At 41.8% G+C, this 12,996-nt stretch overlaps 1 pseudogene; it reads right to left on the reverse strand.

The window, feature by feature from the left end:
- Positions 1-9,493: 9,493 nt before the first annotated feature.
- On the reverse strand, positions 9,494-11,233 carry LOC102851441 (annotated as a pseudogene).
- Positions 11,234-12,996: the final 1,763 nt, after the last annotated feature.

Genomic DNA, 12,996 nt, shown 5'->3' on the forward strand with positions numbered 1-12,996 from the left:
AGCCTGGACTTCTGATAATTCTCTGCTGATGTGCTGTTCCTGTCATTTTTGGATAATCTTCAGGATTTTGCTTGCATGTGATATCAATGATGTTGTACGGTAATTTTCACACACTGTTGGTTCACCTTTCTTAGGAATGAAAGCAAATATAGATCTCTTCCAGTCAGTTGGCCAAGTGGTTGCCTTCCAGATTTCTTAGCACAACTTGGTAAGCACATCCAGGGCAGCATCTGTTAGTTGAAATACATCAATTGGTTGATAGGAGAGGCTATTCCTTGGAGAGGAACATCGTGCTTGGAAAGGCAGAAGGTCGGTAAAAGCGAGGAAGCCCCTCAACCAGGTAGATTGACACAGAGACTGTGGCAATAGGCTCTAGTCTGTCAGGAAATGTGAGATTGGCACAGGATAGAACAGGTTTCAAACTTCTTGTTATAGGGTCACTAAGGGTCACACCTGAGGGTCAATTGAACAAAAGGACATAACTATAATTGAAATCTATATACTCACCTGCAGAGCTCCAAGATACACATATCAAATGTTAACAGATTTGAATAAGGGAGCTCTTGTGGCCTTGTGGCAAGAAGCCGTGTTGCAACCCTGAATGCACGTGGTTTGAAACCACCAGATGCTCCCCTGGATATTCTCCTCCTGTGCCAGTCAGATCCGATTTGATGGTACACAACAAGAAAAAAAAAATCAAACCCAACCAGATGTGAATAATTGTTATTTTGTGTCTCTGAGTTGAGTACAACTCATAATGACCCTATAAGTTATACCCTGTCCTATCTCGTGCCATTCTCATCATCTCTGACATACTTGATTCCACTGCTGCAGTCACTGTGTCAAACCAAACCATTAAGGGTCTTCTGTTTTCAGCCCCTCCACCTTTTCAAACTTGATGTCCCCTTTCCAAGGCTAGCCCTTCTTAATGACAAGCTAAAAGTATATGAGATGAAACTCTGCCGTTCTTGCCTCTAGTAAGCACTGTGATTACACTTTCTCCAAGATATATCTTTATTCTTTTGGCAGGTCATGAGATATTCAGTACGCTTCTCCACCACTGTAATACGAAGGCATCAATTTTTCTTCTGTCATCTTATACACTGACCAGCTCTCAGAGGCACAGCAAGTGATTGAAAAGACCATGGCCTGATTCATACACACTTTAGTCTTCAAACTACCATCACTGAACCTCAATAATTTGGAGAGGTCTGTGACAGCAGACTTGCCCAAAGAATACGTCTCCTGATGGCTGCTACCAAGGATTTTGATTGTGAACCTAGGCAAAATGAAGCTGTTGACCATTTAGATCCTTTCTCCATCTATCATGATGTTACTTATTTGCAATGCAATAAGAAAAGAATAATAAGGGAGCTCTGGTGGCAAGAAGCTGCACTACAATCCCAGAGGTAGGCTGTTCAACTCTACCAGATGCTCTGCTGGAGAAGGAGGGGCAATCTCCTCCTGAACTAGTCAGTCCAATTTGAAGGTATACACACACAAAGTAAAAATGAATAAAAAAAGAAAAGGATAATAATAGGATACTATGAAGAATATATTCCAGCAAATTTTAGAAAATGGACTGAACGTTGGAAAAATCTTCCTACCTAACCTAACATAGACAGAGGTATGACATTTGAACAGACCCCATAATCATCACCCATAATCAAAAGGAGAAATTGAACAGGCCATAAAATTTTTTTGAAGACCAAGGAAACTCCTTAGATGGCTTCACCAGCAAATTCAGCCAGACATTTAAAGAAAATGTGACACTAGTTTTTCTCAAACTACTTAAGAATATAGAAAAAGATGACATATCTTCAAATTCATTCTGTAAAGTGAGCATAATCCTGTTACCAAAGCCAGGCAAAGACACCAGTGCAAAAGAAAATAATGGTCTGGTGGCCCTCATGAACATGTAGATGCAAAAATGCTGGGCAAAATGCTAGACAATAGAGTCCATTATTATAGAAAACCATACATCATAGTTAAGTGGGACTCATAACAGGCATACAAGGATGGCTCAACCTTAGAAATAAAACAAGAGGAAATAACCACTTGTTCGTATTAAGAAATGCAGTAAAGGTATTTGACAAAATTCAACACCCTTTACAGATTTAAAACATGGAAAAGAGGAATCTCTAGAAGGAAAGTGCCTCAACATAATACACACACACACACACACACACACACACACACACACACACACACACACACATATATGCAATGGCCAATATTACGCTCACTGGAGAAAGAATAAAAATTGCTTGGGTAATAGATAACATTGTTCTTATCTTTGTCTCTTATTCAGTAGTTTATTGCAAATCCTTCTCAAACCAAGAAGGGATAAAAAAGAAAACAAAAATCATCCTAATGGTGGAGAGGAAGTCAAACTATTTTTGCATATGATATAATTCTATGGAAAATCTTACAGAGTCAGCAAGAAATGTCCTGGATTGAGTTAAACCATTCAGTAAAGTGGTCTTTGTTTCTATGGCACCTAACAACAACTATATGGTACTTTCACACAATGGAGTACTGTTTTTACTGTTAGGTGCTGTTGAGTATGACTCCTAGAAACCCTATGAACAACACATCCGAACACCATCCCATCATAAGTCATCCTCACAACCTCCGACACACTCAGGCCTTGGCCACAGTCACTGTGTCAACCCACTTGGTTGAGGGTCTTTGTCTCTTTCCCTGTATGATATCTTTTCAAGCATGATGTCCCTCTCCAAGGAATAACCTCTCCTACCAAATGCCCAAAGTATGTGAGATGAAGCTTCATCTTCTTAGCCTCTAAGGAGCACTCTGGCTGCACCTTCTCCAAGACATATCTGTTTGTTCTTTTGACAGTCCGTGAAATCTTCAATACTCTTCGCCAGTTCAAAGGCATCAATTCTTCTTCTGTCATCTTTAGTCATTGTCCATCTTTCAGATGCATAGCAAGTAACTCAAAAGACCATATCCTGAATCAGGTGCACCTTGGTCCTCTAACTGACATCATTACTCCCATAATTGGAGAAGTCCCTGACTAGAGATTTTCCCAGTGCAAAACATCTCCTGATCTCCTGACAGCTGGTACCAAGTGTACTGATTGTGGATCCAAGTAAGAGGAAGCTTTTTTTTAAAATTTAGGTTGTTTATTTTTCATTTCAATGAATATCTACAGAGATTTTGGAATTCCATTCATTCATTATTGCACCCTTCTCCCCGCAAGAGGAAGCTTTTAAAAGTCTCAATCCTTTGTCCATCCATCCATCCATCCTGATGTTGCCTGTTGGTCCAATGGTGAGAATATTTGTTTTTTTGCTGTTGAGATGCAATCCATATTGAAGGCTGAAGTGTTTCACCAATGCAGCAAGTTCAAGCCCTCCTCACTTTCAGAAAGCAAAGTTGTGTCATTGACCTATCACAGGTTATTGATGAGTCTTCCTCCAATCCTGATGCCACATTTTTCTCCATAGAGTCCAGCTTCTTGAATAATTTTCTCAGCATATAGATTAAATACGTATGGAGAAATGATACAGCCCTGAAGCACACCTTTCCTTATTTTAAGCCATGTAGGGCTCACGAGGGTAGATGTGTTGGAGTCAGTGAGACTGGCTCAGCATAGGGCAGGCTTCAGAGCTGTTGTACATAGGGTCACTATGAGTCACAAGTCTCTCGACAGCACATAACAACAACAAGGGTTCCCTTGCACTGTTTGCACAATAGCCTCTTGATCTAGGTACAGCTTTCACACGAGCACATCTAGTGTTCTGGAATTCCCATTCTTCTCAACGTTAGCCAGTATTTGTTATGATCCACACAGTCAAATGCCTTTGCATAGTTAATAAAGCACAGACAGACATTCTTCTGGTGTTCTTTGCTTTCAACCAGGATCCATCTGATATCAGCAATTTTCTCTCTAGTGTCATGGCCTCTTCTAAATGCAGCTTGAATATTTGGCAATTATCTATGTACTAGTCTAGCCTTTGCCCCCACTCCCCATCCTTCCCTCTTTTTCCAGCTGTTTTTGAATGATCCTCAACAGTTATTTTGTTTGTATGTGATGGTAATGATATTGTTTGGTAAATACCACATTCTGTTGATCTTTCTTGGAAAAGGGAACAAATATTGATTGCTTCCAGTCAGTCCATCAACTGGGCAGCTGTCCTTCAAATTTCCTGACATAGACTGCTGAGCGTGTCCAGGGCGGCATCTCTCATTTTACACATTTAAAGATCTATTCTTGTGGCCTTATTTTTTGCCATTGCCTTCAGTACGGCTTGAATTTCTCCCTTCATTATCATTGGCTCTTGATCATATGGTACTTTTTGAAATATTTCAGTGTTGGCCAATTCCTTTTGGTACAGTGACTCTGTATATTCCCTCCATCTTTTCTTGATGTTTTCTGGGCCATTCAAGATTTTGCCCATAGTATCCCTTTGTGCTGCAATTTGAGGCTTGCCCTTGCTTTTCAGCTCCTTCAGCTTGAGAAACACTGAACAAGTTCTTCCCTTTTTGTCTTCAATCTAGGTCTCTGCACATTGTGTTACAGTAGTTTGTTTTTAATCCTGAGCTGTCCTTTGACATCTTCTGTTCAGCTCTTTTACTTTAGCATCTCTTCCCTTTGTTTGGGCTTCTTGATGCTCCAGTGCAATATTCAGGCTCTCTTCTGACATCCATTTGGGTCTTTTCTTTCTCCTCTGACTTTTTAGTGACATTTGCTATCTTCATGGGTGATGGCCTTAATCTCCTCTCACAAGTCATTGTTCAATGCTTCAAATTTATTGTTCGCATGATTTTTAAATTCAGGTGGGATAGACGCAAGATGTTGTTTCTCATGGACTTGTTTCCATTTTCTTCACCTTCAATTTGAACTTGCACATGAGTAATTGGCACCTAGCCTGGTTTGACTGCTGATACTGAGCTTCTCCGGCAATTTCTCCCAGAGAGGTATTCAATCTGATTCCTATGCAGACCAACTAGTGAGGTCCATGTGTTAAACTGTGTCCAAAACTTGGCATTTTGGTTTGGTTGTTTTTTTGTGTATCATGGAATTGGATCTGACTGGCACAGGAGAAGATTTCTCCTCTAGTGGAGCAGCTGGTGGATTCGAACCGTGCTCTTTTGAGATTGTAGCATATCTTCTTGCCACCAGAGCTCCCTTGGTGTTTTGTTTTTTGTTGTTTTTTTTAAGAAGGTATTTGCAATCCATAAAGTGACACTAAAATTTCAAAAGATTGCATAGCATTGGTGAATCTAGAGGCCACTGTGCTGAGTGTAATAAATTACTCACAAAAGGGAACTGTGGCATTATTGTCTCTAGGAAGTTGTGCTGGAATCTCAGAGACCAGGCCTTAGTGGTGGCTCCAATAGATGAGAAACCCTTGGAGAAAGACAAGCAACCTCATCCTGTGTAAAAATTACACCCTCAGAAGGCCATCCCCGAGTTGGTTCTGACTAAAGGCCAATGAATATGAGAGGGTTTTTTTAATGAAAAATTCAGGAAAGGTTTACAGACAGAACAAATTTTGCATGATGACCAAGAATGGGAAGCAAGAGAGATGGGAGTGGAAATTATAAAAAAGGGAAAAAAGAAAAAGGATTTTGTCTGGTCCTCAAGTCCTCATACCTTAGGCTTCTGTCCTTGCTTGACAGCCCATCATAACATAGTAACTCCTTACTGTGCACAGGCTAAAGACCGAGGTCTTGTATGTGGGAACTGTAATATGTGGGGTCTTTATTTTCACCACATCATCATCAATGTCAGCTGAGAAGAGGCTAGAGACTTTAAACTATGCATAGAGTATGGTACACCCTGACCAAGGGGTAGTCATAGTGCGTGGAGAAGACTCTACAGTCTATCAGCCAGTCTCCTCTGCAAACCCAGTTAAGGGGCATCCTTCAACGAGGTAAATGTGGGTAGTAACGTTGAGATTGGGCTGAGGGGATAGGGAAGTTGGACAGGGCAGAGAATCTGAGAGCGGGAGGAGGAGGTTGTACCCATGGCAGGTTGTACTCTCACCGAGACGAAGGATTCTCACGTTTGGTTCCTGTTCTGCCAGATCCCGGAGTTTCTGAGGGAGAAGACACAGGAGTCACCCCGTGCCTCACCCGCCTTTCACCCCAGCTCTCAGCCAGTCCTGGAGGTCTCTCACCTGTGCTTTAGGTCCAGAGGGGTCTCTACATGTGGCAAACACCAGCTTGGGAGGCTCAGGTAGTGCCAGCAGCTGCCGCACCATTTCTAGCCCAAGGCCGCGGTTGGCACCCGTCACCAAGACACTGGAAGGACTTTTCTGCGCCATGTTGCTGAGTCTGTTGCAGACCGTTTTCTGTACACAGCTCCTCTGCACCCCGTTTCTGTCTTGGGTCCGTGTTAGTGGAAAAGAAAGTGGTTGTTGATCTTATTGTTCTCCTATCCCCCACAAACTCTTGCACAACTAAAATGGAGAGTCCAGGGTCAATGTCCACGGGTCAGGCCACAGGGTGGCCACAGCAGCCCAGGAGGTGTGGTTAAAGCGTCTCATCTCCTTCTATCTGTGGGGCAGGGTGCTGGTGTGCCCAGGAGAGTCGGAATGGGTGTACAGGAATGGGCTGGCTGAGTGACCATTTGCCGTGTAAAGAAGAGGTTGGCTGGCTTTGGACTGACTGGCCTCTCCCACCACAAGCGCTACTTCTGCACATCTGAGGTCAGGTCACTGGGCAAGCTTGTGAGACAAACTCTGCAAATGCATGGTGTTGATGGGCGCTCAGCCGCTGCCTGAGACGGAGGGACAGGGCAGGAGCAAAAGACCCCAGAGGAGATGGATTCACACAGTCAGTGAAGCAATAGGGGCCAGTGTGTCAGAGACAGTGAGATTGGCTCAAGATAGTGCAGAAGTCAGAGCTATTGTACAGAGGGTCTCTCTGAGTCTCAAGCAACTTGGTAGCACATAACAACAACAGCCAAAACAAAGCACCACAAGCACAAACATCAGCTATCATCTTATTCCTGCAAACACAGGAAAGTTCAAAAGACCATAAACGACAGTGGGTAGGTTGTGGAGCAACTGGAATTCTCATATACCTCTCATGGCCCAGTGTGCCAAGCAGTTTGACACCTCCATAAAAAGTTGAGAGTACCATTTACTTCAGCACTCCCAACACTAGGTATGCATTTTTTAAAATTTTTTTATTAATTTTAATGAAAGTTTACAGACTTTGGATTTCCATTCATTCACTGTTGCACTTTTCTCCCTGCCCCCCCAGTTCACTCTTCTCTTTGAAAAGTAAAAGAAAAATTCTTTTATTGTTATGCAATCCCTCCCCTCAAGTCCACTCCACTATGCAACCTTCATTCTGGACTCCTGTCATGACAATAATACCTAATCATATACCCCTTTTAAACAGTTCTCTCCCTCATCTGTTTCAATGCAGTATACATAATTTATCCCATCTTTCACAGTCTCCCCCCAATCCCTATATCAGTCCCATTTTATAACAGTGGCACTATGCAATATTTGTCCTTTTGTGACTGAGCTATTTCACTCAGCATAATGTCCTCCAGGGTCATCCATTTTGTATAATATTTAATGAGTTCCATATTTTTTAATCCAGCATAGTATTCAATTGTGTGAATATACCAGAGCGTCTCTATCCCTTTGCTTGTTGATGGGCACTTGGGTTGTCTCCAACTCTTTGCTATTGGGAAGAAAGCTGCAATAAACATGGGTGTGCATATATCTGCTTGGGTGGTGGCTATGGTTTCTTTAGGCCATATTCCCAGTAGTTGAATTGCTGGGTCAAATGGTATCTCTATTTGCAACTTTTTGAGAAAGAGCCATACTGCCTTCCACAGTGGTTGCACCATTTTACACTCCCACCAACAATGAACAAGGCTTGCAGTTTCTCTGGAACTTTGCCAGCATTTCATGTTTGCTCTTCTGTTAAATTTTGCTGTTGTTACTGGGTTGAGATAACATCTCATAGTTTTGATCTGCAACTGTCTTAGATGTAGGAATTTTAAACATTCTTTCATGTGTTTGTTCGCCATCTGAATGTCTTCTTTGGTAAGTGTCTGTTCATATCCTGTGACCATTTTTCTTTCTTTTTACTCTGTTCTATCAAAACTTTATTTATCGACACCAAAATCTGAATTCTGTATAATTTTCACAGGTTATTAACTATTTTTTTAAAGTATGGTTACTTTTTATTCTTTTGATTTTCAATAAAATAAATACTTGTTACATAAAATTGTCTTGCCTAAAATTCCAAGCTATTTGTTCAGGACAAACAAGAAATGAATTATTCTATTCGATTTATAAGTTAACTTTGCAAGAAAGTATTTTTCCTTTGTTATTTATTATTAAAAAATGTTCAAGGGTAATAAACATGTCTTATGGTTTCAAATCTAAGAAACTTTTGCAACAGTTTAAAAAACTGCATTAGTCAAGATACTATTTTCAATATGCATCTATTCCATTAGCCTTTTTTACTGTGTTTCACCTTACAACTTGCTATGTCTTTGTGGGAATAATTTTGCTCTCTTCTTCTCCTGGGACATTTCACAATGTCTGGTGTCATTTCTGGTTGTCACAAATGAACTGGTGTGACTAGCATGTAGTGTACAGAGCTCAAGGGTGACATAAAATATCCTACAGGGCATCCAAAACAGTGTGTCCTCACAGAATGATCCTGTCCTCTATGATCTGACTCGGTGGCACAGAACAACAACAACAACAAATATAAATAGTGTCAAGATTGAGTGGGAGTTTGGCCCAATTCCAGTTTTATCAACAGCTTCTTGTGGATAAGAGAAAGATGTAGTGGGCTGAGGCGTAAAGATTTACATCTTTGTAAATCATACAAAGCTGCTCTAATCTGATTTATAGCATTGCTATGAGTCAGGATTGACTCAAAACAAATGGTCTTGGCTTTTGGCTTTTGATTTATTTAAAAGAGTCTAATCAATAAGCTCTCCCGCTTATGGTCAAAAACAGTGACTGGCTTTAGGTATCAAAATATTCCTTTCAGAATGATTAGACCATAAAACCAACTTAGAATGATAGAAATTAGGTTCTATACAATTTCATTTTCCTTTAATCTGGTTAACTAATTTAATCTATTAATAATGAGTGTTAATTAAGATTATTGATTAACCTAAGCAAATAGCTTACAAAATGTCTGGGAAATAGCAAAGTCCTCAAGAATTACTAAAAATTCTTATCTCAGCAACATGAAAACTGAAGAGCTTTGCTTGTTCAGATGTCCATGGAAACGTTACTTTTTTTAAAAAAAAAGTTACGTTTTATTTATGCTCTCTTTCTCTCCCTCTCAATAACTTTCATGTCTTTTACAAAGACCAATGCATATGGATGGCTATGTGATATAAAATTAAGTCAGTTCCCCTTTCCATACAACTTTTAGTTATAAGTAAGTACAGTAAAGTAGAAAAGGAAAAGTTTTTCTAATAAGAAACATTATCATTATACTAAATTCACCACAGAGATTTTCCAGGACTTTACTAATCATTTATCCCTATTTTTACATTCTGTATATTTTTTTTTTCATGTTCGGCAAACTGAATCAGATGATTTAAGTTGTCCCACCATTTAAAGAGAAAAGTCTCTGCAATAATTTTAAACCATGGAGTTACCTTAATTTCGTCATGGGCTGCTTTTTTCAGAAGTCCTTGGAGTTCTTCCTTAGACACGTACCAATAGCTTTCAATCTCATTGGGATCAGGATCCAAAACCACATTCTTTGTCACAAACAAAATGTAATCAATTTCATGTTTGCCCCAAATGCCATCAGATTGAGCCTTGTAGTGAATTCGTGTTAGATAATTAATTTCTTCAGGCAAAACCTGCTCCAACGGAATTCCTAATTCAGCTTTCAAACAAACGCCTCTGTGCTGCCCGTCTTACTCCGACTGCATCATCTTCTTCAAGTTCTCCAGGATTACTTAATGCATGACGACATAAAGTATTTGTAAAACAACCTGGAAAGGTAACGTCAGTACTGGATCGCTGCTGTAGCAGAAGCTTATTTTCTCAGTGGAATAAGAAGACCCTAAAAGCTCAGTGCACCAATCCTTCCTCAGTGTTCTCATTCAGGTGACAGTTTTTCTTTGTCTCAGCCCCAATTCTGTGGACATCGTCATCAATAAGAATGCACATTTCAGCCGGAAGTTGAACTTGCTGCGCATCCAGACTGTCAGTACGTCCCATCTGTCCTAAAACGCCTGTGCTCCATTGGCAGCCGACAAGCCAATTACTGAATCTGGTGTCAAAATCACTGGCCCGAAATAGTATTTTTTTTTTAATTTAACTATTTCAGGAAAGTGGACAGTGGGTGAGAGGTGAGTCTATAGATGGTCTGTAACTTTTTATCACAACCCTTAAGCAGGCAGAAGGGGCAGGCTTGTCAAGGAGTCGCCTCGCCACTCACAGCTCTGAGCTAGGCTGGCCAGGCACTCCTAAATCTCTCTGAATCCCAGACATGGGGAATGTTTCATGAGGGTTTAGAGTGGTATGAAGAATGTGCTCTAACGGGGCAGGCAGGCAAAGGCTGATGTTATGGTTTGGGTTTTTGTTGTTTTTTTTTTTTACTTTATTCTTTTTTTTTATTTCAATGAACATCTACAGAGATTTTGGAATTCCATTCATTCATTGTTGCACTTTTCTCCCTGCCCACCCCCCCTCCCATGTTATGTTTTATGATTTGCATATAATCCCCATATTGTAAAAGCATTCTTCTACTTCTTTCCTATGAGTTTTGTTTCCATTAGCCTTTTATCCTACCCCTTTGTATCCCTTTATCCCTGAACAAATGCTGCACGTATGTGCAATTGTTCTAAGGAGAGCGGTCCTTGCTGGTGTTATTGGTCGTCGTGTAGGCCTGTGGTCTTCTTGACTCAGTTGGACTTCTCAGAGAAGACTCCCAGGAGGGTGGCCACTGGGCTGGGGCTCAGGTCCATCAGGACTGCTGGAAGATGCTTCTCAAAATCTTTTAGTTGAGCACAAAATCGCTTCAAGTCAGCTTCTTGATGATTTCCAAGTGGTCCACGTCAGGGAGCTTTTCGAAGATGGCCACCCACCCTTCTTGGGTCAGCACCTGGAAAACCTCCCTGGACTGTCGCTGGAGCTCAGGGGACATACTGGCCCACGACCACCAGCACGCTGACAGCGGGGTCCCAGGGTGGCTTGGAGGGAGCCTGTAGGCGCAGCTGTGGGCTGTTCCTCCAAGCAACCTCCAGGGTCATGCTGAGCAGGACATTGTCCAAGGCGTGTGAGACAGGTAATCCAGCCCACTGAGCAGGAGGAAGCCTCTGAGGTCAAGCGTGGCCCCACGCTTGACCCAGCTGGGTGGGAGCATCATGGTGGCCAGGTGGTCCCTGGCCAAGTGTCCGCACAGGGAAGTTTCTTTGTTACGAGGATAGCATTTCTGGAGGAAGGTGACACTCTGGGTCAACTGGTCAACCATCACGTTCAAGGTGCCTTTGGGTGGAATGTCATACCCCACAGTCACCACGGCCACTCGCTGGGTGGTCAGAGGCTCCACCATGAAGGCTGATGTAGCTTTACTCCACTCTGCCAGCATCCTCCATGAACAAACACATTAAGAAGGGCAGGGCTTCTGAAACGCCATCAGGAAAGTACAGGCCCAGTTTCTCCCTCTCTCTGTTGCCCTAGGGCACAAGCAGCAGGCTCCTCCTCGTGGCCAGGGCCTGGCTGGTAGCAGGGTTAGGGTTAGGGTTAGGCTCATCCAATATCCTGTGACCATTTTTCAATTGTGTTGTTTACCTTTATCTTGTTGTGGTGCTCGAGTATTTTATAAATCCTAGATAGAAGTCTCTTATCAGACATGTCATTTCCAAATAATTTTTCCCCCAGTGTCTGTGGCTTCTCTTTATCCTGTTGGAGAAGTTTTTGGACGTGCATAGGGATTTGATTCTTAGAAGGTTCCATTCATCTATTTTATCCTCTCCTGGTTGAGATTTTTCAGGATGCTTGGAAGACTGTTTATGTTGTGGAACTAGGTATGTATTCTAAAGGAAAAAAAATAATAAGAGCTGCAACAAGAACAGATACATGCACATCCATCTTCCTTGCAACATTATTTACAATAGGACCTCTCCAAAGTACTGAAGAGCAACAATGTCAGTCTGAAGACTAAGGTGCGTCTGATACAGGCCATGGTCTTTGCATTTACTTGCTATGCATCAGAAAGCTGGATAATGACTAGAGATGATAGAAGGAGAATTGATGTCTTTGAGCTGTGGAGCTGGAGATGAGTATTGAATATACCATGGACTCCTAGGAGAACAAACAAGTTCATCCTGGAGAGGGTGAAGCCAGGTGGCTCCTTGGAGGCAAGGATTCTGAAGCTTTGTCTGACATACTTTGGACATGTTGCAAGACAGGACCAGTCCTTGGAGAGGGACATCATGCTTGGGAGGGTGGAGGGACAGCGCAGGAGAGGAAGATCCTCAATGAAATGGATTGATTCAGCGACTGGGGTAATTGGGGTAGGTGTATCAGAGACAATAAGATTGGCACAAGATAGAGCAGGGTTTAGGGCTGTTGTACATAGGGTCGCTATGAGTCACAGGTGACTCAGTGGCACATAACAACCACAACAATGAAATGGAAACAACCCAAATGTCTGTCAACAGACAAATGGAAAAAGAAACTATGGTACATTTACACAACAGAGAACTATGTAATACGAATAAACATGTAATTTTCAAAACAGTGAAACCATACGGGAATCTTGAGGACTGTATGCTGCATGAAAGAAATCAGTAACAATCAGTAACAAAAAAAGAAAAGATGCCACCGTCAGTAGGGAGTGAAGCTGCTAACTCAAAGAGCATGCCCTTTCGGCAGCTGGAATTCCGGGGAGAAAGAAGGGCCACCTCCTCCTGCAGGTCATACGGCTTCAGAAACTGTGACTTACAGCTTTGAAAGCCAATGGAGTGCCAGCTTGGAGTCACTGTTAAAGGTTGAGTTTTCACAGTGAAAA

Source organism: Elephantulus edwardii, unplaced genomic scaffold (genome assembly GCF_000299155.1).
Source record: "Elephantulus edwardii isolate Elephantulus edwardi_28Jun2011 unplaced genomic scaffold, EleEdw1.0 scaffold00001, whole genome shotgun sequence".
Classification (NCBI taxonomy): domain Eukaryota; kingdom Metazoa; phylum Chordata; class Mammalia; order Macroscelidea; family Macroscelididae; genus Elephantulus; species Elephantulus edwardii.